Source organism: Acomys minous, assembly GCF_964271855.1.
Source record: "Acomys minous genome assembly, chromosome: 10".
Lineage (NCBI taxonomy): Eukaryota > Metazoa > Chordata > Mammalia > Rodentia > Muridae > Acomys > Acomys minous.
Genome location: NC_140491.1, coordinates 84,802,140 through 84,829,837, shown reverse-complemented (window position 1 = coordinate 84,829,837; position 27,698 = coordinate 84,802,140).

Genomic DNA, 27,698 nt, shown 5'->3' with positions numbered 1-27,698 from the left:
ACTGTAACTCCCTATAAAAATTTTTAAAAATTAAAAATTTTATACTTCCGGTATATGATAACATGTAATATAAATTATAATTCTTTCGTTTTGTTTCTTTCTTTGCCACTTGTCTTTTCCATTATAGACCTGCACAAGAGTGATTACTAATTATCATTGGGCAGAATTAATATTAGGTCGTCTTGAAATTTCTTCCAGCAAGGAAATTCATCTACTCAGGCAGTTCTTAGCACAAGGGTTGAAAGCAGCCACATTCTTTGCCAGAATAATCAAGATCAGTGTCTAGTTCAATTGCTATCATTTTTCCCTTCTTAGACTTCTTGATATGGGCTTCCATAGTCCATGCTGCTCTCCTCATTGTCTTCCAGGCTGATACAAGGACACATCATTGAACTCTGCTTGTTCAACTGCTTTGCTAGTTTGAAGTCTTTCACCTTCCTCCAAAAGAATAGTATAGTCAGGTTTGCCAGAGGTATACCATTCCCAGGTACCAAATCTTATATTAGTTACTTCCCTATTAATGTGATAAAATATCACGACCAAGGCAACTTGGTAGAGAGAATGATTTATTTGAACTTTTGGCTTCAGAAGTTTGAGTCCATTATGGCATGGCAGCAAGCAGCAGGATGCTGAGGGCTCACATCTTGAGCCACAAGCAGGAAGCACAGAACTGATTACTGAAGGCTTGGCACAGCTTGGATGGAGGTTATGGAAAAGCAAGCTGAAAATTACCTGGGAGCTTCCTCAGTGCTGGCTAGCTTTCATGATGCAGAATGATATTATGCAGATGCTATGAGGGTAGAAAAAACATCATTGATTTTTAACCAGTTGTGAATTCTATGAGTTATAATAACCAATCTCACAGGACAGACGTGTTCATTGATTCAATAGTGATTCGCCTGTTATATGGTATCTTAGATTGCTTTCTGCTATTGTGATATAACACCATGACCCAAAGCAACTTGGAGAAGAAACACCTTATTTCACCTTATAGATTATATTCTTCATGAGGAAAAGGCAAGGCAAGAACTCAAAGCAGGGGTGTAGAAGCAAGAACTGAAGCAGAGGCTTGGAGGATGACTGCTTATTGGTTTGCAGTGGCTTACTAAGCCTGCTTGCTTATATAGCCCAGGACCACTACACTCCCCCAGAGTGGGATTGGCCCTCCAACAGTAATCAACAATCAAGAAATGTCCCATAAACTTGCCTACATGTCAATCTGGCTGAAGCATTTTCTCAATTGAGGTTCCCTCATCCCAGATGACTCTAACTTATGTCAAGTTCACACTAAAAGTAAGCAACCAAAAAAGCAACCAGAACTTGGGTAGTTAACTGCACCAGACTAGTTTTAAGGCTGTGTTTACAAGAGGGAATCTATACTGTAAAGCTAACATGAAACTTATGGCTGAAGAGGTTTTAAGCCATAGGGGGACAATCTAATACTGCTACATAGTTGAATTGACATGGCATTAAGCAACCTTATATATATTCAAAATGTCTTAAACCTCTTTATATTTTTATATGTTTATAAGGTGGTTTGATGACTATACTCACTAGCAAGGCTACTATCAATCCTAATCAGAGAAGCTCCTCATTATAGTGAACAGAGGTAAATTCTAAGACCCATGCCATCAGAACGTGGCATCTCAGCCATAATGTAGACATGTATATTATCCCTTAAAGCTTAGGAAACATTTTGAAGAGGCTATAAAGAATGTAAGAGCTGGAAGATAGGGAGAAGATCTATAAAATGCATCTTCTACATATAATAGGACCATATCAATCATGAAAATCTGTCTCTACTATCTCAGCGCTCACACAAATTTTGCCTTCCTAGTGGTCAGCTATGAAAGAGGAAGGAACTTACTGGGCTCTACCATCTTCTTCTAATTTCCTAGTAGCTAAAATATTCTAGGAGATGGGGAAGTACAAAATACAGTTGAATATTAGTATTGAACATACCAGGCTCTGATGGACATTTATGAATCCAGTGTTACACAGATGACCCTAGTTAAATTCGATAAAATGCAATACAAGCACAAAAGTTGTGAAAAGGGTGAATATATTTGTTAAAGAAGGAAGTCTGACATGGTTGAGAGGGAAATAAGTTATGGCTGGGGTAGAAGAAGAAAGTAACATGGGGTAATTAACTGTGTCTGATTACATACATGTATGAATGTTTGTATAAACAGAACTTATTAATAAAAAATTTTAAGTAGAAAGAATTTTGTGTTGGATACAAAGGCAAATCTGCACATTTCAGGAGCATAAAGTTTAACATGTACTTCACATGAGCCTTTTAATACAGGGCCATGATGCACTATTCTGATGGCATTGAATAAACCTGCTCATCTTTGAACACATAGAGCTTCATAATCAAATATAAATTGCCTCTTTATCTTTATCTAGGCAAACAATCTGTTTTTACAGCATGGGAACATATTTTAAGCCATAAGGACTAACAAAATCAACTGATTTATGTTTCAGCTTCCCCCTGTGAGCTACGTGTCCTAATGAAACATCTACTCCCACCATGCATAGCAACAACTACTTAACATATGGGATAATGGAAAGATGGAGCTTCTTAAGACTCAGAGAATGTCAGGGACTTAGGGAAGATTGGTGGTTTTGATCATTTGATTAGGGAACACTCTGTGAGCTGTTTTCCATAGGATTTGTTAGCACAGGAAGTAGGCAAGGACCAAATGTGGGTAAAGCACACTAGGTTACAAGAGCCAATAATGTAATATACAAAGAGAAACATTAGTAAAGTTGGCAGTTTGGGCAGCTATGTACTGATGGAAATTGGCCACTAAAACATGCAGTCTGAGGGAGGAGTGACACCAGTGGGTATCAGAGAGAAATGATTAGGATCACTGTGTAGTTTGTCTAGATGAAAAGATTGTCTCGATCTTATATTTCAAACACATGTCATTTTATGTTAAAATTAAATTAAAATTTATTGTTAAATTATTTTATTTTTCATTACGTGTATTTGTGTGTGAGTGTGTGTATGTATGAATATATGTGTGTGTGCATGTGTGTGTGAGTGAGTGAGATTCTGACAGTTGTCTGAAAAGGGCATTGGATTGCCTAGAACTGGAGTTATAAGTCGGTATAAGCTACCTGGCTGCTAGGAACCAAACTTTGGCCTTATAGAACAGCAAGGGTTTTTAAATTAAATTAAATTACTTATTTCCTATTATATTTAATAGGTAAGGCATTGGCTTATATGGTATCCTTGAGAGGTTTGGGATGCATTTCATAAATCTACAGTAAAATAACATTTCTATATTTTTTAAGGAATAGTGCAGTCTAGAACAGACTGTGCATGGCAATGAATTTTACAGGCATATAGATATATTTCCTGTGTGATAACAGTCACGTATGAGAGAAGTCATTGTGTCTTGCCTTTGATAACACAAGACAAAGATGTAGCTACCCACTCATTACCAGAATAAGAAAATATTGCAATGGAAGGAAGATGTCAGAACATGAATATATAGTCACACTAAATCCAGCCCTGGATGTAGACGCCATTTGTCCAAACCCTTTTAATCTAACCCATTTACATTAATTATAATCTTAGTACAGTTGATTCAGAAGCACTATAAGCCAAATAGAATGCTTTCACAGACATTTGATAGGCACAGGTACAATTACTCTTTTGCTGTTGTGTTGCCCATTTTGGAGGGAGTGGTAGACAAGAATAACAAAACATGAGCCCTTTTATTTATGAGCTTCACCTGACTGAGAGTGTACACGCATCTGTGCTTGTGTGGGTTTCAGACCTGACCATGAAAATTACCTTTTCCTAAAGACCATCGGTTTTTTTTTTCTATAATTGGAATTCAAGAGAAGAACTGGCCGTACTTTTATTCTTTGTATTGAATGGTGTCTGTCATATATTTGGGACGTATTAAGTACTTTTCTATCTCTCTTGATGGGATGAATTAAAAGAAAGGAAAAGAAACGGACTAAGTGTCCTGGGCTCAGTTAAAGTGGCTGGGGTAAAATAAGGCCCGTTATCCGTTTCTAAATAGGAGGCCAATAAGACAAGTTTGCAAACCCTAGAAGCTTTAAAAATAGATTATCAACCTTTTGAAGTAGAAAAATTCTATTTCCTACCTTGTTTCATACCAGGAACAAAGCAAGCCCATATGAAGGGTCAGACTGAACCTAGGACTCATGTCACTGAGTGTTAAAGTTGTGGAGAGAACAGTAAGGTCATGCACTGTTTCAGTGCACAGCTTAGTCCCAAGTAACACAAAGTTTCAAGTATGAACAACGTCGTCTGTCCCATTCAAATATAGGTTGCTCTTCTCCTGCTCTAGACACTCTGAGCATGTGAGGGCTTCTTTCCTGTTGTCAGAATATTTTTCCATATCATCACACAATGATCATCAAAATGAGGAAAGTGGCATTGATACAGCACTGTTTCCTAATCTCGGACTCCGGTGAGTGGTACAGTTCTTTCAGCCATCATTCAACAGAGCCGAAGATCTAGTTCAGAATCATATCTGCCTTCAACTGTTTGTTTCCTTCGGTCTGAAATGACTACTTCATCTTCCCTCTCATCACCTTGACACTTCTGAAGATTATAGGGTAGTTATTTTGAAGAATGTCGTTGAGCTTGTCTGACGGTTTCTTATGAATAGATGCAAGTTATACGTCATTGGCAGGGACACGGAAACATGACACCATGTTTTTATTTTTCATGTCAGGTATATGCAATTTGGATTCACCATGTTGCCAGTGTTTTAAAAAGGTATTTGCCTGTATTCATCACTGCAATATAACCTTTTTTTGATTAACAAGAATTTGGTATAAAGACAATTTGATGCTCTATCAATTTCTAAGTCATCATAAATTTTGTCATTCATTCATTCATTCATTCATTCAACTATTACCCCATAACACTTTCAAATTATCCACCTAATTACATTGGTAAATTTTCATTATTTCCTTATTCAATTGATTGTAATTGTTATTATATACTTTGATATTTGAATTATTTCACATTTGTCCCAAAGGCACCTCTTCACCTCAGCTACTACATTTCCTAGACACTATCATTGTTTTCTGAGCATGCCTTTGCTTTATGGTGTAGAAAGGTGTTTTAGGCTGATTGTTCTAGTCCTCAATCAGTTACTTCTGTGAGGAACCTGGTTCCATTCAGTGACCAATAACACTTAGGATTGTTAGCATAAGCTATATGCAGCTAGATTTCCATGGGTTTCTGGCTTATCAAGGTAGGGAACAGCTGAAGGCATAATTTGTTAGCTAATTTCCTTGTTCAAATATTCCATCTTCTGTCAAATGGCTCATCCCACACTGCTCACCCTGCCTCTAGATTCTCTCATAGCCTCTGCAGATACGATGGGGGAATAACACCATCCATTAGTGATGGGTCCCTTATGTTTTATAATAGCTTCTCTACTCTCTTTGTATCCCACTCATCTATTGGAAGCTTGGGATACAGTCCTGTCCTCACTGAATTGAAGACCAGTTGAAGAGACTAAGGGATCTCAAATGGAGTGCATATTTCTATGGGCCATCTGATGTGGATATTTTCATGTAAGGAAAGTACATGGACCAAATGGACAAGAGACAGTGAGAATCTGGTGTGAAGAAGGATTGAAGGTGAGACCCAACAACCAATTGGATAGTAAAAGACGAGGAGCAAGGATGGAGAAGTAATTTGCAAGTGGAGAATATAATCTGTTTAGAAGCCCTGTGGCAGGAATATGTAGGGTATATTCCAGGAGCAGACAAAAGTGCAGCTTGTTGTAGGTACCAAGTGGTGTGAAAGCTGCTCTTGGAGAGGCCTTAAGGAGGCAGAGAAATGTGCTTTCATATTAAGGGCAACAGGAAGCACTAAATGGATTTAAATAAGAAATAATACATTTTGTGTTTCATGAAGAAATCATTGGGTGCTGTGTGGGGAATGAAGGCATGTCTGTAAGAGAAGAGGCTCTTGAAATAGTAAGAATGTATTGGCTAATCAAACGGAGAGATGCTGATCATTTGGACTTGGCTATAAGCATTTACTTAAAGATAAAGAAATAAATGAGTAATATACAGAGACCACAGAACTGGACAAGGGTGTATATATGTGTGAGGGGATGTAACCTCAACTTGCCAACTTTACCAAGAAACTTCAGAGAATAATTTGCTGTTGGGTGCTGCTCATCCCGAGGGTGAGGCAGCTTTCAACTGAAGATGAATGAATTAGCATTCTACCTGTAAGGCTACCATGATTGACACAAGATGGATCTCAAGTTAGCCCTTAAGACACAGCAGGTTTTAATTTCTGGTCTTGCTTGTATTATCAAGGATACTATCTCTTTATTTTCCATTATTTTCAATGTTCAGAGGATTAAATTACAGAGCCACTGTTTGAACTCTTTGTAATATTTACATGAATTATGAATCAACTAAGATCTTTTCTTCTGCACTGCACTTTTTTATGTAAGTCAAAGTATGATCTTCTTAAAGATTTATTCAATTATTTATTGATATGTATATGGGTGTCTGTGTATATGAATATACATGTTAATGTGGATATGCTCAAAGGTGAAAAGAGGAAACTGAATTCCTTAGAGTTAAAGTTGCAAGTGGTTGTGGGCTGCCCTATGTGGGTGCTGGGAATTGAACTCTGGTACTCTGGAAGAGCAGCAGTGCTCCTAAATACTGAGCAATCTCTCCAGCATCCACACACTATTGTTATAAGACTACTTTAGGATTTCTTTGCTATAATTTGCAATTGCAAATATCTTCTTTGAGCTATTTACTATTGAACATAAATTAATATTAACAATGTAATCCTGTTTTCCCAGTTTCTCCTTAAGTGACATATTTTAACAAAGTTGATATTATACTTTGTCTTATTTTGTTACTCAGAACTCATGCCTTTAGGTATTACTTTGTATTATCCTAGAAGTAATCTTTAAGGCAAGTAAATGCTTACAAATAGTTTGAGAAGTCATCACTGGCAGGGTATAAAAGGAAGAAAATAAAGAAGGGAAGAAAGTGAGTGAAATGTTTGTTTTAAGAAGCTAACGTGATGAGTATCTGCAGTTAAATCTTGATGAAATTTCTGGGGAACAGTAATGAATGTACCTCAGTGTCACCGTGAGACAAGACTTGAGACATTGGGTTATGGATATACCAGTTCCTCCTCTGTCACACTGTGGGGGAGCATTAACTCTGTGACACTTTAGCCTTATATGTAGACCAGCCTTACTTTGGTTTCTGGAAAATATTACTTCTGAGTGTATTCCTTAGCTGTCACCCCAGTGTGAGTATAGAGAGGGTATGGGCAGAACACTAGCAAGGTCTTCTCACTTCTCTATTTCTTCTGGATTCCAATTTTGATTATTAAAGTGCATATGTTATATCTCCTCCTAATAGCAATAATTTTGTTTCTACTCATTGACTTGTTTCTATTACCACACAAGCTTTAATTTCTCCCTCTTTAGTGAAGTTGTTTATATGTGTCCTTTTGGTTTCTATATTATTTTGTGGTGTCACAGGTAAACGTGTCAGAATTCAATCCATTTATATATTTTTTTTCTAATTTAATTCATTAGTCTCTCAACCATTTCACTGAGTTATAGACTAACATATGAATCTGCCTATTTACCACTATCCTTTACGTATTCAGAAAGTATATTAGTTACTCGTCTTGTGGCTGTGGCCAAGTACCTGAATAGAGTCCTTAAAGAAAGGCCTATCTGAGCTCATAGTTTAAGATGGGATACAGTCTTCCATAGTAGTGAAGGCAGGATGGCAAGAGTATAAGGTGGCTGGTCTTATTGTGTCTGCTGTTGGAAGCAGACTGCACAGGAAGTTCCACTGGACTGTATGCTCAAAGTCTGCTCCTATCTACTCTCTCCAGTAAGACTCATCTCCTATGGTTACACAACGTTCCAAAACAGTACTACTACAACCGAGGGACCAAGTGCTGCATCCTATCAGGCCATGGGGGACATTTCACAATCACACTACAACAGGCACCTCAGAATATCCACCAACAAAAACTATTTTTCTCTAAAGCCTTTCCATTTCCTAATCTTTTCATCTCAGAAAATGCCCACCGTTTTCTTTTTTTCTCATCAGAACCCAGGTAGCCATTCCATTCCTTTTGTCCTTTTCCCCACGTCTGACTCCATCAGAAATGCTTCTCCACTCCATCTCAAACACAAATTCTGGCTACACTGGTTTTTCCATCTCAGTTTTCCTCACACGAGTTCCAGGTATTACCACCTTTTCTTATTGTGCTCATAGTAGTTTCATAACTGTTGTGTCTATCCCTTTGCTCACCCCCATCTACCTATAATACATTATATATGCAGAAAACAAAATCATAATTTGAAATTGCTTCCCTCTTGGAACTGTCTGATAGCTTCCCACTACATGCAAAGGCAGCGTGCATCTGGCTTCTGACTGACTTGCTGGCTCATTCCTAGTCACTCTTCTTCCTGGACTGTCCACACTAAATTCACTTGTCTTCCTTTTGTAGTTGCCCTTAACAAGATCAGTGACCCTCACTGGGGAACTTTTCTAATGCATGTTTGATTGCCGTGAATTATATCATTCTTATCAGTGATAATACATGTTATGCCATGAGCCAGTCATTCTAATCAAGGACTCACAGTTCTGCACCATGTAGGATGTGTATGTAAGTATTCTGCCAAACGTTCATGTCTGGGAAAATCCACATAGGACTCGAACATAAAACCTAAGTCCATTTTACACATAATTTCAAGGTTCTTTTTCACAATTTTAACAAACGCTGAAATTTCTAGGAATACACTTCACTGCATATCAAGGGAGAATTGTTTGTTAGAAATTATCAAGAGTTACATACTGCTTCAGAAAATTACGTCACCAGTGGCAACGCCATTTGTGATGTTTGAGTTGCCAATTCAGCACACCTGTACTCAACTCCATTTGTGGTTGTCACCTTCATGCAAATTCTAAGTATAGACACAAACATCTGACTGCTTCATATGGCTTCTTGTTATGACACCTGAGAATTTTCGTATAGAAACGGTTATCATTTTATTACACATTATCTTCCTATTACTTCTACTTTACATTATAGTCAAGGCATTATATTAATATTATTAGAAATTTTGTGCAAATGTGTTTGATATTAGATATATTTAAGGGTAAAGTAAAACTTTAAAGTGATTTGTCATAAAAAACCTTTGGGAGTGGTAGGATGGGAATACTGCTCTAACACACTAAGCTTTGTCTCACCTCAGATGCTCTGTGATCCAGTTACACAAACTCTGAAACAATAGGCAGATTTCTTAGTCAGACCTACAGTGGAGCAAGAAAGTGAACAAATGCTAATATCACTTTAGGATTAATATGAGAGAGATATACTATTGGCAGAGATTATGAGTCATTTACCAATGCTTTTTGTTTTCTTCATTAGGTAGCTCATATTCCTTCTTGTTCTTCATCCAGGTAGGAAAACAGAAAAAAATATTTTGAGTATCTGTTGCTTTTATAACCTTGTTGTCATAGCACAAACCTCTGCTTCTGGGGATTAAACTTTCTGTGTGACAGTGTACATCAGTACCAACTTCATTGCTAATTACTTCCTCTGAGTTGCTTTTCTTGAAAGTATTTGGAAAGATATTTCTGTACAAGGGTTTGTTATAGAAGTAGCATTTTGACTACTCAAGAATGTGATATGACCAAGAAGTGTTGGAATAATTTTCCTTTTGAATGCCACTCTCACATTTGGGACATACAAATAACTGTATAGGAAGAAAGGCCTGACTAATATGCAGTCTTCTTTCCTTGCATAGTGTTTTTATTCAAGCGTAGTGTTTTTTATTCAAGTATGTGAAGGGCTTTTCTTTGATCAGCAATATTTTTCTTTCAATTTCATCTGTATCCTTTTATTATAATGATGTTAATTTACTATTTTCAGTGAGGATATTTCTGCCTTCTAGAGGAGGGTCTTTTCATGTATGTTTCAGAAATTTTGAGATGGCTTCGTGGTATCTAGTGATGCAGATCCATTTTAAATTAATATAAATTGCATTTATTTAAAGCATCAGACAATGGCCAGTGTGATTGTCACAAGGTTGTAGGGACCCATGAAGAAATGCTCATGGACAGAGGAAAGGACACAACTCTTTTGTTGTAGGTGATGGCTACAGCCTGAGATATATAGCCAGCAAGAATGAAGAGATATGCTGTCCTTGAGAAAGCCAGCTTCACTAGGCTACCTGGCCCCACATTAATTACCCATGGCCAATGGAAGCTTCTGGAAACATTGAGAACATAGATATCAGGAACCCTTTTTTTTTCTATTTATTTGGGACACCTTTCTGCAGTCCAGATGCAGGTAGTTTTGTAGGCAATTCATAACATCACTTTTCTTTTGAAAATAATGAATCCAGAAGTCCTGTTTCAGCTCCCCAGGGTGGATGGATTGTCCCTCTAGGAAGTTCAGATCTTGAGTTGTGTTCTCTACTCTGTGAAGTTAAACACCCGATTGCTCTGTGGTGCTGCTCTCGATTTTCAGGCTAAGCCACATGATTATGCATTAAGTACAAGTAAAAGAAGGGGGGAACTTTTCTTCAATGATATGGCCCTTGGTAGGCTACCTATGCTACAGGAGGATGTCCACACACCACTATCCCTGCCCCCAGGCATTACTAAATGGACTCAGTAGAAAAAAGAAAGACATAAACTCATGACTGGGACTAGCTCAGAAGGAAACATGTTGAAGCAGTCTTGGAGGAGTTGTAAGTAAGGACAGTGGAGTAGATATGATGAAATAATATTGTATGGAGCAATAAAAGTTTCAAAGAATAAATAAATTAACCAAAAAGAGTTAAGGCTATCGTTCAGTGGTAGAGTACTTGCTAGCATGTGAAAACCTGAAAGTTCAATTGTCGGAGCTGGAGGGAAAAAAATAAAGAAAAATCTTCATCAATGCATTTTGAAGAGACTGGACAATCTTTCCTCCAAAATTAATTTGTTCTACTTTATGCCATTTAACTTTAGTTGTTATTCTCATCGGTAGTAAAGTTATTGGCAGTTATTGTCCTGGAGTTACGCTTTATCATTCTTTATGTCTTTAGGGCTTCATTAATGCCAAATATATTGTTAGCATGGTATAAAGGGATCAGACTCTAAAGCCGTAAGTGTGGGGCCAGGCTGTGTATTTGCTTATTTTCATATTGTCAGTTCTCAGAACAGATTACAGAACATATTCTTTATGTTATTCCTTATAATATGATATTAGTATTCTTTATAATATTTGTTGAGTAAATTGATCAAGGAATAAGACATTTAAATATGACTGTGGTTTGCTTGTTAGCTGATATTTAAGGGCAGGTTCGTTTCCCCCCCTGGAAGGTGACTCAGTGGGTTAAGGCACTGATGTTATGTCTGACTACCCAAATTAGGTCCTCAGGATCCACATGTTGGAAGAGGAGAGAAACTCTTGCAAATTTTCCTCTGTTGTTTGTGGAATGCACACACACACACACACACACACACACACACACACACACACACACACACTTAAAAGACAGCTATAATGACTTTCCCAGATGCATCGAGAGTCTCAGTTGTCCAATCTTTTCTTCCCCTCTCTCTTTCTCAAAGACTCAGAATTGAGAAATGTGAATTCTCTCTAGGCTGAGGTCTCCAGTAAGATGAATCCCTCTTGACTCCAGCTGCCTGGTACTTAGGCTTTCAAGTGCTTCCCTAGCACTTTGTCCACAGCACTACTGAAGCTCTTTTCACACATAATTGCATTTACAAAAAGCCCTTACCATATGCAATTTCCCTTTCATGAAATTGCACATATGTGGAGTTACTTTTGTACAGTTTTCCACAATCAAGAAAATCTTACTTTGATTAGATGCACACCTGTTGGAGATAATTTGAAAAGAGGGAGTAAGGAGGTAGGCATTTGAAAGAGCAAAGAAAGGTAAAGCAGGTGGCAGAACAGGAGAGAGAATTTTAAAATGCAGCTTGTGGAGAAATTAAGGTGGCCAAGCAGACACAGTTAGGATCGTGTTTGTTCCATCGGCTGCAGGGGGAACCGGTGCACATGCTCTTCTGAGAAGAGACTTCTGAGTAGTGCTGGAGCAGTGCCATGGGCAGAAGATGGCCTGAGAAGTACTTGCTTATAGTGTCTAGTGGTTTTGCTAACAGCTGCTTTGAGATTTTCCCAATTGCTATACCTATTTAAAGTCATCAAGGGGCCCAGGAGACCAGGGAGCCCATGACTCCTTTACCTCCTCAGTGTGTAACTTTTTTAAAATATAGTTTATTAATTTATTCACATTACATCTCAATTGTTATCCCATCCTTTGGATCCTCCCATTCCTCCCTCCCTCCCATTTCCCCCTTACTCCCTTCCCCTATGACTGTGTCGGTGTGTAACTTTTATGTAAAGTAAAATACATTTATGGAGAAGCAATGACTCAGACACATTGTTGAAAATGCAGGAATGGCTTTTTAGCGTGGTGCACTTGTTTTGAAGAAAGATAAGGCCTATCTACCATAATTTCCAGAGCTTTCTTTAAAGCCTTGGTGGCCTGGTCCTATCTTTCTCCCAAGTTCTTCCTTGCTTATTTTCTTTTTGAAATGTTGATTATCTGACCACAAATCTCTTCACTGGGGTCAGAACATTTTCGTTTATGTAGCACTGTACAAGTTGCATGCGTCGCAAAAGTGTAAAATATTACTTCTTCTTTTTAGAATCAGATTTAACTTTAATCCCCAGCCTCCTTTTTCAGTTTGAGGCCTTAAGATTCATTGGGCTAATTTTAATGGTTTTCTAATGATATTAAATCCAAATTTAGTGAAATTCAAGATGTCCTCCTCTGATTCTCTCTTCTACTAGAGTGAATTACGAGCATGCGTCACTTATGGACCAAGGGCAACCTATCCCTTGTATTGATTTTCTACGCTCTGACTGTTATTGCATCAGTCAAGACAAACAGTACAGAAGCTCCAGCTCCCATTTAGGATGATATTGCACAATCTTCACTGTAGCAAATTCTTGTTCCTGTCACCACCAGGATCATTCCTGTCTGTTGACTTTGTATTCTATAAGGAAAGTTTTGTCCACATGAGAAAGTATCTGGTATCCATTGCTTCTGAATAGACACTTGAAGACTTCTATAAGACTATGGACAAACTCAATTCATCCACATCTTTATCTATTATTTATGCATGCATGAATCTAAAAAGATGTTATTATGTTCCAGGTGCTTTGTAAGCACGCATTATAAACATTTCCTTCCCTGAAAGATATCATTTTCTAAGAGGATATAAGAGTGATAATATTTTATCTGCCTAGGCTCAAAGTGCTTAAATTATGAAAATTAAATTCTATATCAGTGAATTAAAAATAACTTTGTGAGTAACAATTATGGCCTTAAGTTGAGGAACAGATTCAATAATTTACTTTTTGTAAATTTTTTTGGTAGATTTTTGATCAAAATCCTTTTGTCCAACTATCCCTATATATTTCAATATCCTCCTTCTTTCTTTTCAACCTCTATCTCCAAACCTAAGAAAGAAAGATAAAGGAAAAGGGTGACATCCCTGAGTCCAACCTCATTTTCTCTCTGAATAAGAAAATAGTAACTTATAACCAACTCTCATTGAAAATAAACATCTATAGCCCAAGAAAGCAACTAAATATTCACCCAACTCCCCTTAAGGGAAATGGGGTGCCATTCTCTTAAGGTTTCTTCTGGCTGATTTGGGATGAATAATACCTTTGTAGGGGCCCAAATAAAATTGGGGAAGTGGTCAAACAATCTAGGAATAGCACTTGTGGTCCAGTTTCTAAATTTTGGGAAATTCCAGGCTTAGTGGAAGCCCTGTGTGGAACAGTCTGAAATGCTGGAACAATTGTTATTAGAAACTTTCTTCAAGCTGCCCTGGAGAAGCTGTTCTGTTCTGATGAGGAACAACAACTGAAGCGCTTGGTACCGGAACATGAAGGATGCAGGATATTAGTGTCCGGCATGCTGAGAGAAATTAATCTTGTCAGGTCTGATCCAGCATCAGTGTTGGCTTCCTTTGTTCTGAAAACATACAATTTCTCACAAGCCTTATACAATCCTAAAATTATAAATGTGAGGTATGTAAGATGCACAGAACAATTAAGGCTAGTTCTCTGCTCTTTGTATGAGCAGAAGAAAGACATCTGTAAATATTCACTCATGCTATATGAAGAATGGCATCTAACAAGTCACAGGGATTCTATGACCAACCAGAAGCATTGTCTATGCATAGACGTTCGTGTCTCAGCCAGTCTCAGAGCTATTCCCACGTAGAGGGATTAGCAATATAAGTTACCTGTTTATTCTGCAGTTTGAATTCTTTACATCCCGATTGTAGCCTCCTCCCTCATCACCTCCAGATCCCGCCAAGCCCCCCTCCATCCCCTATTCCTCAGAAAGGGGAGCCCTCATCCCCTAATATCTGACCTCAGCCTATCAAGTCTCATCTGTAGAACATGTATCTTCTTCCTCTGTGGCCCAATAAGGCTGCGCTGCTAGGGGGAAATGATCAATGTTGGGGGGCCAGAGTCTATGTCAGAAGTAGTTCCTACTTCCCATATTGTGGGACCCACAAGGAGACTATGCTGCTTATCTACATCTGTGCAGAGTGTCAAGGTCCTCACTATGCATGGTCCTTGGTTTGTGCATCAGTCTCTGCAGCATCCCCCTCCTCTGCCAGGATTTTTAAATGTATATTTTGTTTATTATAATGTATTCACATTGCACCCTAATTGTTATTCCCCTTCCTCTTATCTTGTCATTCTCTTCCACCTTTCGTGTTCTGCATATTCACCTCCCCTAGACCTCTGGCAACAGCCTATTATGAGTCATCAGGATAACCTGCATCCCCTTCCCTGTTTGCCTGCTAGGCCATCTTGCCAAGGGGCAGTAACCAAATTGTGGGTACCTGAGTTCATGTCAGAGGTTCAGCAGCAGTGTAGTCCCCCAACCCCTGCCCCTTGTCTCCCCTAAGTGGAGATTCGGCAGTCCATTGGCTGCATCTGAACAAGGGGTTTTGGTTCTCTGCATGCATAATCCTTGACTGGTGCATCAGTTTGTTCAGGCCACCATGGCTAGATCTGCAGGCCTTGATGGTCTCCCTGTGGAGCTCCTGCTTCCTCCTGGACATTCCATTTCCCCACTCCTCTCTACGGCACTCAGCCCTCTGCCTGGAATCCAGCTTCGAGTCCCAGTATCTGTCCCAATCCCACACCAGATGAAGTCTCTCAGGGGACATCTATGTTGGGCTAATATCCACTTATAAGTGAGTATATACCATGCATGTCTTTCATGGTCTTGGTTATCTCACTTAGGATGATCATTTCTAGTTCCATCCATTTGCCTGCAAATTTCAAGATTTATTTGTTTTTACTAGCTAAGTAGTATTCCATTGAAATTTATTTAACTTTACAATCCACAATTTATGCCTGTCTTTGAATTCTACTGCTGTGATAAAATACCATGACCAAAAGGATCTTGAGGAGGAAAGATATACATATCCTGGGTCACAGTACATTGAAATAAGCCAAAGACAGGAACTTATGGCAGGAACTGGTAGGCAGGAACTGAAGCAGAAGCCATAGCTTACTCAGCTTGCTTTCTTTTTTTTTTTATTTTTTTTATTTTTTTTATTTTTTATTTTTATTTTTTTAATACATTTTTATTAATTTATACATATTACATCTCAGTTGTTAGCCCATCCCATGTATCCTCCCATCCCTCCCTTCCTCCCACTTCCCCCCCCTACTCCCCTCCCCTATGTCTGTGTCTGAGGGGGATCTCCTCCCCCTGAATATGCTCATACGGTATCAAGTCTCTCCTTGGTGACCTATTATCTTTCCTCTGAGTGCCACCAGGCATCTCCATCCAAGGGATATGATCAAATATGGGGCACCAGAGTTTGTGTGAGAGTTAGATCTTCTTCTCCACTCAACAGTGGAGAATGTCCATCGGCTAGTCCGGGTAGGGGTTCAAGGTTTTTACTGCCTATTTTTTCCTTGGCTGTTGCCACAGTTTGCGGAGGACCCCAGGGCCCAGACTCGCCTGTAGTTTTCCAGGACCCACTGGATCCTTCCATTTCCTCTTTCTCCCAGGCTTCTCACACCTAAAGATTCAATAGGATGTCCTCCCCTCTTACCCATTATTCTGGTAGGTACAGTTTTTCATGGGGACGTACACCTTGGGCTAGTGTCTCGATATAAGTGAGTATATACCATTTAGCTCTTTTTGCTTCTGTGTGAACTCACTCATTATGACAATTTCTAGTTCAATCCATTTGTCCACAAATTTTGGAAATTCCTTGTTTTTAATAGCTGAGTAGTATTCCATAGTGTAAATGTACCACAGTTTCTTTATCCATTCTTCTGTTGAGGGACACGTAGGTTGTTTCCAAGTTCTGGCTATTATGAATAAGGCAGCTATGAACATGGTTGAGCATATGTCCCTGTTGTGTGGTAGTACATCCTCTGGGTATATTCCAAGGAGTGGAATAGCTGGGTCTTGAGGAAGCCCTATTCCCATTTTTCTGAGAAAGCACCAGATAGCTTTCCAAAGTGGTTGTACTAGTTTGCATTCCCACCAGCAATGCAGGAGTGTTCCTCTTTCTCCACACCCTCGCCAGCATGAGGTGTCAGTTGAGTTATTGATCTTAGCCATTCTGATGGGTGTAAGATGGAATCTCAGTGTCGTTTTGATTTGCATTTCTCTGATGACTAAGGAGGTCGAGCATTTCTTTAAGTGTTTCTCAGCCATTTGATATTCCTCTGTTGAGAATTCTCTGTTTAGCTCTGCGCCCCATTTCTCTATTGGGTTATTTGGTTTGGTGGTGTTTAATTTCTTAAGTTCTTTATATATTTTGGATATTAGACCTTTGTCAGATGAAGAGTCGGTGATGATCTTTTCCCAGTCTGTAGGCTGTCGCTTTGTTCTCTTGACAGTGTCACCAGCCTTACAGAAGCTTCTCAGCCTCATGAGGTCCCATTTATTAATTGTTGATGTTAAGGCCTGGGCTGTTGGTGTTCTGTTCAGGAAGTTGTCTCCTGTGCCTATGAGTTCCAGACTCTTCCCCACTTTTTCCTCTAACTGGGTTAATGTCTGTGGTTTTAAGTTGAGGTCTTTAATCCACTTGGACTTGAGTTTTGTGCATGGTGACAAATAGGGGTCTAATTGCATTTTTCTACATGTAGACATCCAGTTAGACCAGCACCATTTGTTGAAGATGCTGTCGTTTTTCCATTGAATGGATTTGGCTTCTTTGTCGAAAATCAGGTGAGCAAATGTGTGTGGATTCATCTCTGGGTCTTCAGTTCGATTCCATTGATCCACTAGCCTATTGCTGTGCCAGTACCATGCTGTTTTAATTACTGTTGCTCTATAGTACAGCTTGAGATCAGGTATGGAGATTCCTCCAGCGGATCTTTTATTGTAAAGGATTGTTTTTGCTATTCTGGGCTTTTTGTTTCTCCATATGAAGTTGAGAATTGTTCTTTCAATATCTACAAAATATTTAGTAGGTATTCTGATAGGGATTGCATTGAATCTGTAAATTGCTTTTGGTAAGATGGCCATTTTTACTATGTTGATTCTTCCGATCCACGAACATGGTAGATCCCGCCATCTTCTGATGTCATTTTCAATCTCTTTCTTCAGAGGTTTAAAGTTTTTTTCAAATAAATCCTTCACTTGCTTGGTTAGGGTTATTCCTAGATATTTTATATTGCTTGTGGCTATCGTGAAGGGAGTAATTTTTCTAATTTCTTCCTCTGCCTGTTTGTCATTTGTATATAGGAAAGCTACTGACTTTTTTGAGTTTATTTTGTATCCTGCCAATTTGCTGAAGGTGTTTATCAGCTGTAGGAGTTCTCTGGTGGAATTTTGGGGGTCACTTATATACACTATCATATCATCTGCAAATAGGGATAATTTTACTTCTTCCTTTCCCATTTGGATCCCCTTGATCTCCTTTTGATGTCTTATTGCTCTGGCTAGAACTTCAAGAACTATATTAAAGAGGTATGGGGAAAGTGGGCAGCCTTGTCTGGTCCCTGATTTTAGAGGGATTTCCTTGAGTATCTCTCCATTTAATTTAATGTTGGCTATTGGTTTGCTATATATAGCCTTTATTGTGTTTAGAAAAGTGCCTTGTATTCCCGATCTCTCCAGAACTTTAAACATAAATGGGTGTTGGATTTTGTCAAATGCTTTTTCTGCATCTAAAGAGATGATCATATGGTTTTTCTCTTTCAGTTTGTTTATATGGTGGATTACATTGATGGATTTCCGTATGTTAAACCATCCCTGCATTCCTGGAATGAAGCCTACCTGGTCATGGTGAATGATGTCTTTGATATGCTGTTGTATTCGCTTTGCGAGTATTTTGTTGAGTATTTTTGCATCAATGTTCATAAGAGAAATTGGTCTGAAATTCTCTTTTTTTGTTGGGTCTTTGTGGGGTTTAGGTATCAATGTGACTGTGGCCTCATAAAAGGAGTCTGGTAATATTCCATCCATTTCTATCTTTCGGAATAGCTTGAATAGTATCGGTATTAGCTCCTCTTTGAAGGACTGGTAGAATTCTGCGCTGAAACCATCTGGCCCTGGGCTTTTTTTGGTTGGAAGACTATCAATGGTTGCTTCTATTTCTATAGGCGAAATAGGGCTATTTAATTTGTTTATCTGGTCTTGGTTCAATTTTGGTAAATGGAATCGGTCGAGAAATTTGTCCATTTCCCTTAAATTTTCAAATTTTGTGGCATAAATGTCTTTGAAGTAGGTCCTTACGATTCTTTGTATTTCTTCGGTGTCTGTTGTTATGTCTCCCTTTTCATTTCTGATTTTGTTAATTTGGATAGCTTTTCTTTGTCTTTTAGTTAGATTGGCTAACGGTTTGTCTATCTTGTTAATTTTCTCAAAGAACCAGCTCTTGGTTTTGTTGATTCTTTGGATTGTTGTCTTTGTTTCTAATTTATTGATTTCAGCTCTGAGTTTGATTATTTCCAGGCGTCTACTCCTCTTGGGTGTTTCTGCTTTTTTTTTTTCTAGGGCTTCCAGATGTGTTGTTAGGTTGTTTATGTGGGATGACTCCATTTTCTTTTTAAAGGCACTTAGTGCTATGAATTTTCCTCTTAGCACTGCTTTCAATGTGTCCCACAAATTTGGGTATGTTGTTCCATCATTTTCATTGAATTTCAGGAAGTCTTTTATTTCTTCCCTTATTTCTTCCGTGACCCATGTGTCATTAAGTAGAAAGTTGTTTAGTTTCCACGTGTTGGTATGCTTTTTGTTATTTCTATTGTTGTTGAAGTCCAGCCTTAGACCATGGTGATCTGATAAGATACAAGGTATTATTTCAATCTTCTTGTATCTGTTGAGGTTTGCTTCGTGACCAACTATGTGATCAATTTTAGAGAACGTTCCATGGGGTGCTGAGAAAAAGGTATACTCCTTTGCGTTTGGGTGGAAAGTTCTGTAGATATCTGTTAGATCCATTTGATTCATGACATTGGTTAATGAAGTTATTTCCCGGCTTAGTTTTGAAATCAAAGTCCTATCCTTGAGTGAAAGTGGGGTGTTGAAGTCTCCCACTATTAATGTGTGGGTATCGATGAATGGGGCAAGCTTTGTTAATAACTCTTTTACAAATGTCGGAGCCCTTGTATTCGGAGCATAGATGTTCAAAATCGTGATGTTTTCCTGGTTGACTTTACCTTTGACAAGTATGAAGTGACCATCCTTGTCCCTTTTGACTAATTTTGGTTGAAAGTCTATTTTATTAGATATTAGAATAGCTACCCCAGCTTGTTTCTTGTGACCATTTGCTTGGAATATTTTTCCCCAACCTTTCACTCTGAGGCAATGTCTGTCCTTGTGGTTGAGATGTGTTTCTTGAATGCAGAAGAATGTTGGGTCGTGTTTATGCATCCACTCTGTTAGTCTGTGTCTTTTTATTGGAGAGTTGAGACCATTAATGTTGAGAGATATTAATGACCAGTGATTGGTAAGTCCCTTCATTTTTGGTATTTATAACAATCGAGTTTTTGTGAAGTTGTGATTTTGCAATGGTGTAGTTATTTATTTCTTATGTATTTTTGGTTGTAGTTTGACCGGTTGGGGTGGAGTTTTCCTTCTAGTAACTTCTGTAAAGCCGGATTTGTTGCTAGGTATTGTGTGAATTTGTTTTTGTCATGGAATATCTTGTCTTCACCTCCAATGGTTATTGATAATTTTGCTGGATATAGTAGTCTTGCCTGGTATCTGTGTTCTCTTAGCGTTTGCAGAACCTCTGTCCAGGCCCTTCTGGCTTTCATGGTCTCTGCTGAGAAGTCAGGAGTGATTCTGATAGGTTTGCCTTCATATGTTACTCGTCCTTTTTCTCTTGCCGCTTTTAATATTTTTTCCTTGTTCTGTATATTTTGTGTTGTTATTATTATGTGGCGGGAAGATTTTCTTTTTGGGTCTATTCTATTTGGTGTTCTGTAGGCCTCTTGTATGTTCGTATGCATCTCCTTCTTCAAATTGGGGAAATTTTCTTCTATTATTCGGTTAAAGATATTTTCTGGGCTGTGGAGTCGGTTACCTTCTCTTTCCTCTATCCCTATTATTCTCAAGTTTCTTCTTTTCATGTTGTCTTTTATTTCATGAACGCTTTGTGTCAGGAACTTTTCAGATTTAGCATTATCCTGGATGATTGTTTCCAATTGTGCGATTGTATCTTCAAGTCCTGATATTCGTTCTTCCATTTCTTGCAATCTGTTAGATAAGGCCACCTCTGAGATGTTTGCTTTCTTTTCTGATGCTTCTCGATCGCGTTTTTCTTCCGTGCGTTCTTTTATGATTTCTTCCATTTTTATCTTCAGGTCTTGAACTGTTTTAATAATTTCCTTCATCTGGTTATTTGTGTTTTTCTGAAATTCTTCAAATGCCTCTTTATATGACTCTTTTAAGTCATCAGCCCTCTTGTTTGCTTCCTCCTGCATTTGTTTACAAAATTTATTTGATTCTTCCAATATCATCTTACTTACTAAGGATTTGAGGTGGTTTTCATTTATATCCATTGTTGTTGGGTTCTCCAGGTTGTTTTCATTAGGATTGCTGGGATCTGGAGATGCCATCCTGTTTTGGTTTTTGTTAGCATTCTTTCGTTGTCCCCTTGTCATTTTGGTGAGTCTAATGTTGGGAGGTGGTTTGTAGTGACCTTCCCTGTTTGGGAGTGGATAGTTGATGTCTGCTTATAGGTAGGGTGCCCTTATCTGTGGGGAACAGGGAGTACTTCCCTGGACCAGGCTGGTGATTCAGATTCTACTCCTGTAGATTTTTCTCAACACCTTAGGCTCGAGGCTGAGTCCCGCGAAGTAGGTTTCTGTTTGGGCCTTTTCCCCTTACTGCTGTATCTCAAGTCAGCAGTATTGGGATCTAGAGTAAGGTCAGCACACAAGCTCTCTGGTTGTGTAGGTTGATCCCAGCTGTCTGTCTTTCCTGTTGCTTTGTAGCCAAGACCCCAGGTGGATCAGATCTTCTGGGTTGTTCAGCTTGCTTTCTTATGCAATCCAGGACCACTGGTCCAGTGGTGGCAAAGCCACAGAGAACTGGGCCCTCCCCTATCATCCACTAATTAGGAAAACGCCCCCACAGACTTGCCAACAGACCAATGTGGTGGAGGTGACTTCTTGTCCATCTTCTCTGATGTCTTGGTTTATGTCAAGTTGACGAAAAGCAACCACCACACTGTCTGTATTAACACAATTTTACTTTTGTATGAAACTTATACCCAAACTCATGACTTTATTTAATGGAAACTGTCAATGGATTATTCGCAACCTAAGATGCTGTGAACCCTTCGTCTCAAAAATCTTTGTTTTTCTGTTTAATGTTTCTTATAAAACCCTAACCATTTCTCTTCTTTATTTTACACCTAAATTGAAAGGCCCATCTTAAACCATGCTTCCAACTCCTAGTAAATTTCTAAATGGCCTCTCCAAAAAATTGTCAAGGTCTTCCCAGGCTCATACTATCCTCCTTTGTGTTGTAAGGATCAAAGTCAACTTGAGCTTATTAGTGGCCTGTTTGTTTTTAGTAGTTGGGGAGCCAGCACTTGAACAATGTATCATTATAACTCAATAGCAAGGCAAGCTTTTAGAGAAGGATCTTTTATTGTGTGTAAGTATTGATATTAGTTGTGCAAAATTGATTTAGAAACGTTTATTCATGATCAAAAATCAGGTTTTTCATTGTCAGTTATGACATGGTCTAAGTACTAAGATGAGATTTATTCTCAGAGGATATTTATAATGTAATCCTCATTAATAACTATGTTAAAAATTGTATAGTGCAAGTGTTAGTCTTGTGCTGAGTATTGCCTTTAGGTCCTCCAAAGGATGCTGCATGCTGAGTGTAGATCAGTTGTCTGGAAAATAATCTCCACTCATTTACCTGTTACTCGGGTTAGATTCTTACAAGACCAAGATGTATCTTCGGCTAGATCTTCTCCTTTCTGTTCATCTACCCAAGTGCAGTGGGCTGAAAAATTTAAAAATGTAGTTTAAAACTCCTTTGCTAAGTGTCTTGAAGAGCTGTGTTGGCCAGAGTTCTTAATTGTAGGCAACAGAATCTGACCTAACAAGTTTACTTGGAAAGAGATTTATGATAGTTCACACAGTTATTGGGAGAGTTAAAAGTACAGATTCTAGGCTGAGTTTCTGGGAACAATGCCCGGAACCACACAGAAAACTGGCTCGCTAAGGAAGCTGCTGCTACCATTGGCCTCAGAACTCCAGTGTGTCTGCCATATCAAGAGGATATCACACTGGGCAAGGACCGCCACCACTGCTGGTCTCAGAAGATGCAACCTCTCCAACCTCCCAGGACTCTGGTGTTTGAAAATGGTTTTAAAGATGTGTTCCATCAGCTAGCAGCCTCGGTACCACCTGGTAACTTGTTAGAAATGCAAATTATCAGGTCCCAACCCAGACCTACAGAATCAGATGATCTGGGCATGTGGCCTAATGATTTATGTTTCTGATCCAGGCTAAAGTCTGAAAACGGCTGCTGTCTCAGATTGCTCACTTTATTCTTCTAAGTCTTGTGTAAATGTAGGCAAACCTCTTTGTGGACACAGATCATGCAAAAAAGTCTGGTGCTAAAGGAGATGAGCGGTACTCCTCTGAGCTCAGGAAACATCTGAATTATCTCAAGACCCTGTTCAAAATGCAGATTCTGGGCCTGAAGAGATAGCTTAGTGCTTAAGAACACACAATGCTTTTCTAGAGCACCCAAGTTCAGTTCCTAGCATCCATGATTAGCAGCTTGTAATTCAGCTCCAGAAGATCTGACATCCACGTCTCAACTCTGCAGCAACAACACTCTCCTAACCCCACACACATATTCCCCACCACACACGAAATTTAAAAAGTAAAATAAACATTTTTAAAAGTTCAGATCTGATTATTTGGTCTTGGCCATGGTGCTAAGTTCAGAGGTGATGTTGAATATGATTTGAATTGAGAAAAATCTGTGATACACAAACGATGCTTAGAAGGATGTTAGGGCATTGTACTTAATATAATATTCAGTCTCTTCTACAAATGCTGACTTAGGCAAGTCTCCTCCAAAGGCTGTATAATAAAGGCTTAGTTCCTTGAGTGGCATGGTTGGGAGGCAAAGTCTCATTTAGAAAAATGGGGTGAGCAAACAAGTGCTTTGGCCATTGTAGGTACGCCCTTCTGTTTTCTTTCTGGTCATAAGATCTGTGCTTACTCTCTGCCACATCACTTAAAGATGATGTGTCATCTTTCCAAAGCAATAGAGCCAATCAATCATGGATTCAAAAAATCTGACCCAACATAAAACCTTTTTCTTTTAAAGTTAATTATCTCAGGTACTTTATTTATTTGGTAGAAATAACACAATCTGTTGATGTTAAGATTTGTAAGAGAAAGGTCCTCCACATAAGGGACCCATTGGATTTTTATACATATTTTTTGGTTACTTTTTTATCTAAATAGGAAGTCTCTTCTATCTTCAGAAGTTTGAGACGATTGAGTGTTTCATTTTAGGAGGGAGAGATGTTATGTTTTCCTAAGTTAAGCCAAAGTTAAATGTGAAGTAGTACAAAATTTCTTAATTATTTGTTCAATGTTGGTAGAATCCACTCAATCAGAAAATACATCCAATTCATGCAAAAACAAGCCCCACCAAGACCAAAGAGTACTGTAGAGCCAAGAGAGCTTAAAGCTGAGTCTTGCTATGGAACAATTCCTGGGGATTCATAGCACTTTTGTTATTTTCGTGAATTTCATTGTCTCCCTTTTCCACCAAGAAGCACAAGCAAGGCTTATGAGGGACAACAGTAAAGTTGAGCAGCTTATGCGCTTCTGGTTTCCTGTAGGTTTTCATGTTTACTTAAAGGTCATAGTTTTTGTCAGATGGTCTGCCCCATACTTCTCCCTCTGCTTCCAGGTCCTTGCCTAGCCACTGCAGACCAGAATGGGTAATGGCAGGACTCTGCATACAGCTTCTTTGATTTCAACCAACTCTGTGTGACAGTGTGTTCATGGAATGTTTACCCACAAAGGCTCATATGTTGAAGGCTTGCTTGCAATATGGTGGTAGCTTGTGTTAATGATTAGATCATGATGGCTTTGACCTAAGCAGCAGTGTGTTCATAATTTGATGGCATTGGTGATAAGTGGGTGAAAGCAGGAGGGGGAGCTTAGGTAAAGGAGGATGGCTTTATACATCATCACAAGAGATCTCCACTTCTCTCTCTCTCTCTTTCTCTCTTTCCCCCTCTTTGTTTCCTCTCTTCGTTTTATTGCAACATACTTCTAACACCATGATCTACTGCCTTGCCTTAGGAAAAAAATGAGTCAGCTGACTTTGAACTAAATTTTTAAAAATTATTTTATTTGTGTACATATACATTTATATTATTACACATATATACAATAGATTGCCTACGGCAAGAAGAACCGTGACGCAATCAGGAATTATATAAATGTTACATTCTTAGTGTTTTTGCCTATTTGTATTTGACAGCCTTGGAGAAGACATCTTTCCTATCTTGGTACATTTAAATTTCTGAATGTAAATCAATCTCCATGATATATTGTCATTATCAACTTAGAACACCTATCTAGACCTAAAAACATCTTACCCCCTAAATGAACTAAAATTATAAGCCAAAAAAAACCCATTTACTACCTTAAGTTGATTTCTTTCAGTTTGTCACAGCAACAAGAAATGGACTTACTTCTTTTTTAAATTCTCCTCAAACTATTTATTCTTAGAGAGATAGCTAAATGTTTCCAGCTTAGCTTGTGCTGAGGCTTGCTGACATGTCTTCTAAAACTACTCAAGTGTGAGTCCTGCTGTCTTCTTTTGGCTGCAGGGTAGTTGACTTTCTTTTTTTTTTTTTTTTTTAACTTTCTAATTATTTTAGCTAGTATTCATCTAGATAGAAAATACCACTTCAAACACTCCAACATTTGCATGATTACAATTGCTGTGGAACTGTCATTCAGTAGGGTGAAACAGAGGAAGGATTTAAATGAACCCTGTAGTTGACATCAGTGTGTGCAGTGTGGCTTTACACTAAATACTCATTTTTAACTGTGTGAACAACTCTCTATGTAGAGGTCAGTTATAAGGGAGGTAACATTTTCTATTTTATTGTACTATATTTTCTTTTCTTTCCCCATCTTATTTAGTTTTTTAAATTAAATGCTTCCCACTGCATTTTCTTCTTTCAAACCTTTTTTCCTCTCTGGTTTTTTGAGACAGGGTTTTTCTGTGTAGCCCTGGCTGTCCTGGAATTCACTCTGTAGATGAGGCTCACCTGAAACTAATGGAGATCCACCTGCCTCTGCCTCCCAAGTGCTGGGATTAAAGGTGTGCACCACCATGCCTGGTCCCTTTCAAACCTTCTTATGTTCTCTCCTACCATTCTTATGAACCTCTTACTCTCCCTCAAATTCTGGCTCCTTTTTTTGATAATTATTGCTCATATACCTACACATACACACATACATACATCATACAATCACACATATACATAGGTATATACATAAATACAAACTGCTGAGTATATCTGGGCTGACTACTTGCCATTGGCTAACCATTTAAGAGGCTTCTCTCTGGGAAAGACTAAAATCCCTCTCTCAGCTGTTCTTTGTCTAGAGGTGAGACCATATGAGCTTTCCCTTTCTACAATGGCGTGTCTATTGTTGTTATTGTTTGTGTCTTACTTAGACAACCATACCATTGATGTGTCTTGAGAGTATCTTACTTGTCATTTCATTTATTGTCCAACTGGAGGAGATTCCTATGGTCTTAATATAGGGTTTTCTCTGCTGCCTTTCTTTTGTCCAAACAACAGGTAGGTTGATTATGATCCTTGTCTAGACTTTTAGAAGCAGAGATTAGCAATTCTCTTATTAACATGAGAGAGAATAAGAAAATGGATCTAATTTAAGGGCAGACCTCGTTTTTAAGGAGTAATTGTATATACTTGATTTGTGGAGCACTGGGGAGCTAATGGGGAGACCGGGATGGGCATGGTATCCTGATTTGTTACCAAGTGGAAGCACTGTGGTCTACATAAACTTATTGTTGGGAAATTATATCACTGATGAAGAGATCTCCAAAGTAAGATATTACAATATTAAAAATTAGATTTTCACCCTAGCTTTACATATGAACCAAATTTATATTGATCAGATTTAAATGGAAGAGTGCAACCGAAATAGTTTAGCAGTGATATTAAGTTGGGCAGTTTTTAAAACTATGAATTGTGGCCACATGGGACCATATAACTCAATGTAATAATTGTGAAAAAAATTGACAATGGTCAAAGACTTCTCAATGTGTAGCAACAAAAAGTTAATTCAAAATCAATTACATAATGAATTCAAGTTGTTTCTTGCAGTGCTTGACCGTGTTGCATTGAGACCTATTTCAACCGTGGTTCTGAACATAAACTGCATACACTTTGTATACCAAGCATACTGTGTATGGGGTCAAACCATGCGACATCATGCCATTCCAACACATACTGCCTGAAACACCTTTGTTGAGATTCAAGAGCATTGTACATTATGGTTTGCTGTATTTTCACTGTACATACATTTTTTCTTCTTATAGAATTATACATTTTAAATTATGAAACACAAAGTCACTTAACATTTTCCTACTGTCATTCTTCAGCATGTAAATAACAAAGCAGTATTTATTATTGGGGGCTGGAACATTGAGTTGTGTGGATGTTGGTCTCAGCAGTGGGGACCTCCAGGGCTGTCAGTTTGCAGGGAGAACAAAATGTTGCAGCGAGAGCCTGGGTTGTTTCAGAATTTCCATGGGACACCCTTGGTCAATAACTGATTTGAATGTATCCTAGTCTCACCACCAGAAGCCTTGTCTAGCTACAAGAGATGGCCAATTGAGACTCCATGTCCCCTATTACTAGGAATCCTCTTTAGGATTACCTTATAGATTCCTGAAACTTTAACTACACTAGATTTCCACCCCACCCTCCAAAGGCCTACCCCATTTTCTGCCATCTCTCCTTGCACTCTCTCCCTTCACCCTTTCTACCTCCCAACTGATCAACCCAGCTCCCACTCCCAACCACGCCCCTTTTGC